Genomic DNA, 3,969 nt, shown 5'->3' with positions numbered 1-3,969 from the left:
CACCCACCCACACCCCCACTCACACCCCATACCCCCACTCACACCCACACGCACACCCACCCACACCCACCCACCCACCCACCCACACACACACACACACACACCCACACACACACACACACACATGAAACACACATGAAATGTGCTGTCTAATCAATTAATTATTCCGTGTAATTATTTATTAAAACTTGATTGCATTTCCACAGCAGCACCAAGAAACACATTTGTGCAACATATTCTGTCACACAGCTGAGAGGAAATGTATTAGTTATTGGCTATTAAAATGCAATATTACTGTGTGTGGAGATGAATTACTTGAAGGAATTATGCAAATGAAATGCTGAAATTCCACAGACTTGTCTGTCTCTGTCTGTCTGTCTGTCTGAACACAGACTTATTTATGATTTTTTTTTTTTTTTTTAATATTTCACAGTTGATTTTAATTGTGTCCATTTTACTGCTGTGTTTCCAAACAGTAGTGATGTAAACAAACATTACACAATATATTTTGAGAGTGACTGGAGTTTATGAATATATTGAATTTTGCTGATGGGTCGAACCTCTTGTTTACTGATTCCACCCTCAAGACTCAGCCCAAAATTAAATGGGCTGTTTGTTGTAAGTGAAATCATTTACGTCAGGGAGGTCCACGTGGTCAAACCTGTAAAACCTGAAGACACACCTGCTGGGCTGTGAGCTGTGACATTAACACCGGCACACTGTTCATAACACTGTGTGAGCCTGTAAGGGTGAAGGTGTGTGTTCATTGCACTCAACAAAGAGAGGAGATTTAAACCGACAGAGAGGCGACTCTGAAAGCAAAGGGTAAGACCATTACTCGCTTTCTCTACTCTTAATGGCCTTCTCTCACTTCCTTTCCAAGTCGCTTTCATGGCAGAGGAGGGTGATGGAATTTCATTACTTATGATTGAAAACCAATGGAGTTTTGAAAGCAGAATGAGATGGAAAGGTGCACTCAAAATGCCAGTATACCCTCCAGATGCCAGCAATCTAATTTACTGTCAGTGGTAATAAATGGGGAGCCATCGGATGGCACAGATAAGATGTTATTTCACCATCAGGGTTATCACTTAATATCTGATAATGTCTGTGGGGAGCAATTGTATCCGACAGTTAAAACAGGGGGCCTCAGTTCCTGGCAGGAGAAATGATCATCAGTGTGGAAGAATTGTTAATCTGTCAAATCAATGTGACTTCACTCGATAAAGTCTTCATAAAAAGACTTAAGTTTAGGCCACAGTGTTAATGATTCACACTTGTGGAAGATTTCTCTTTAATGAAACTGAACTGTTCGGTTGTTTAAAAGAACTAATGCGTAAATGTATTTTTCTGAGAACAGACACCTGGTCACACTGATTCAAAGGTGCAGCGGCGCGTCCTGTAGAACTGAGTTTACATTTAGATTGTGCTAAATTTCCTAGTTGTGTGTGGCTGTATGTTGTGATTACAAAAAAGGATCTCCATGTTTTAAGGAGGTGCTAGAGGCAGGAATGTTACCTGGGTAGTTGCAAACATTCCAGAACCCAAAATAAGATGGAGGTGATAACAAAACACACCTTGGTAAGTGCAATGAACAAAGGTTGAATCATTGCATTTGCTAATATAGAGAGAGCTGCCAAGTCTCAGCAAACAAAATCACAGCATTCTGACACTGGACATAATGACACTGTTATTGTAAACAAAGCCTGTATTGTGAAGCCTGAGAGCGTGGGCACAAATGTGGCTCATATTATTCCCTGTGAAAATTCTGCTATAATGAAGCTGTGGTACACATACACTATTACATTCCTGCCATTTCCTTCACAGATCTGATCCTTCTGTCCTCAAACTACTACACTCTGCTTGCCTTTTGTCAGCAAAAAAAAACAAAACAACATGGGAAGAGGAGAGAGTGAGGAGTGGGATGAAAAGCAACAGGACACGAGGCAAACTCAGCCCCAGAGACACGAGGACACAGAGAGTCAAAGCTCAGGCAGTAGTTGTCCCAAGTGCTGCTTGCGGACGAGGGACTGTCTGATGAGCCCGGAATGCGGCAGAGCACTTCAGATCTCCAGTGTCGTCGCCTGGTGTGGCATGTGCATCCGTATGTTTGTGTGTAAGTCTCAACCACAGAAGTGGCATGGACTGTACATGATTATACAGCTGCTTAGCCGTGGCCATTGGCTGTTCTGAGGGATGGCAGAAGGGGAAATAATTTCCTTCTTAAATGCATATCAATCTATGCAATCACAAATATCTAACCCTGACACTCTAATTTGTGTCTTTTTTTTATGTGTATATACACTTCAATGAAAATTCTAGCAAAGTGGAGATAATATTTTTCCAAACAAAATCATCCTTACAAAAGCAATCCAAAAACATTAATACCTGTTAATTAGTATCAGTATTTTTTTCAAGTGTTAATCTCTGAATGTTTAATTATTATTTTTATTTAATTTATTTATCCTTTTTTAATTGCAGAACCTAACCTTGGACATCAGGACCAGCTTTTCCAGGCTTTGTTGATTCTCAGCATCCTCCAGCATGAGTCACGCATGCCGTGTGCTTTTCTTCTAATCTGAGATGAAAAATACTCACCTCTGTGAGTGAGTTTCATCAGTTCTATCCACAAGTTATTTAACATAAACAAAATGAAGCTGTTTCTATGAAAACATGCAGAAAACCAACTAGCAAGGGAATGCTCATGAAAGAACTGTTACACATTAGTGTGAATGAATGAATGCAAGAATAAATCTTTGTAAAAGGTATATTTGGATTGTTTGAAGCTTATCTGACTGACCACTTCTGATTGATCAATATGACACAGTATTTATATTCAGTGCAGATGTTGTATGTTTGTAGTTGAGAGGTTTTCAGTATGTAAAAATAATTGTAACATAATGAAAGTAATAAAAACTAGGTGGGCCTGACTGTGTGGAGGATTTTATACAGAGTAAACCCAATGTCCTGTCTTAAAATGACAGTAAGATGACCAGAGAAACTAGGACACATCTGAAGTAATGAAAAACTTTCAACAAAGTTTTCAGTGACAACTATGTAACGAGGACAAAGGTGTGTTCAGTTCAATGCCACTAATAATAGGGACTTGTTATTAATTAAAGTGCTTTGACAAGCATGATGCAACTATGTGACATCCTCGTCAACACATTCGTCTGAGGTTATTTAGAAAAAGTTACTCAGAACACTCACAATAACCAAGCCAACAAAGAATGTATTTCATTCTTTTAATGTCATGTCACAAGAAAATAATAACATCCCTGCCTCTTGTGATCCTGATGTGCCTTTTTATATTACAAATAAGATAACGTGATAGATGATACACTGAGCAGGGGACAAACGCATGAAAACCAGGACTGACCCAGTTTAAAGAGGACATTTTGGTCACCCCACATATGAGTGACAGCAGTGGGTCTAAGGTGTCGAGCCTTTCGAACAAGTACTTGTCTCACATGTCGTCCAGTGAGATGGAGTGTGGGTGGACAGCAGAGGTCAAGCCATTGTGGGAAGTACATGATGGGAAGATTTTGTGCCTGGAAACTTGAAAGAACCTCAGTATAGACATGCTGCTCAAATTACTACTGAGATCTTAGATGCATATGTAACTGTGTTGGCATCTCTGTTCGTGGTAAACGTCTGGTATATTCCCAGAGTGACCTAAATAAGGATAAACACACCTCTCATGATACATTCTTACTGCAGGGAGACAAGGGGCATTAAGAAGTCATCCTTTAAAAGTATGAATTTCCAAGGATCTGAGCGTTGTTCAGATACAGCAAAAACCAAAAACTCTGACACTTCAGCTTGGGCTGTTGTTTAGTATTCAGCATTTTGTTCCTGTGCTCAAAAGACGCACAAACACTCAGAGAAGACCGTCCATTTTTCCTGAGAAGTGGATGTGAAGCGATCATGGTTGAGAATGCGAATCAGTGATTCTTATTTCAAACCACT

General features: G+C 39.8%; 1 long non-coding RNA gene across 1 annotated transcript; it reads left to right on the top strand.

The window, feature by feature from the left end:
• Positions 1–679: 679 nt before the first annotated feature.
• LOC121200973 lies at positions 680–2,930 on the top strand. Its single transcript, XR_005896575.1, has 3 exons — positions 680–825; positions 1,828–2,116; positions 2,482–2,930. It is a non-coding gene; the product is annotated as an uncharacterized LOC121200973 (long non-coding RNA).
• Positions 2,931–3,969: the final 1,039 nt, after the last annotated feature.

The sequence above is a fragment of the Toxotes jaculatrix genome, chromosome 21 (assembly GCF_017976425.1).
Source record: "Toxotes jaculatrix isolate fToxJac2 chromosome 21, fToxJac2.pri, whole genome shotgun sequence".
NCBI classification, from domain to species: domain Eukaryota; kingdom Metazoa; phylum Chordata; class Actinopteri; family Toxotidae; genus Toxotes; species Toxotes jaculatrix.
This window is presented reverse-complemented; position numbering and strand designations above follow the sequence as displayed.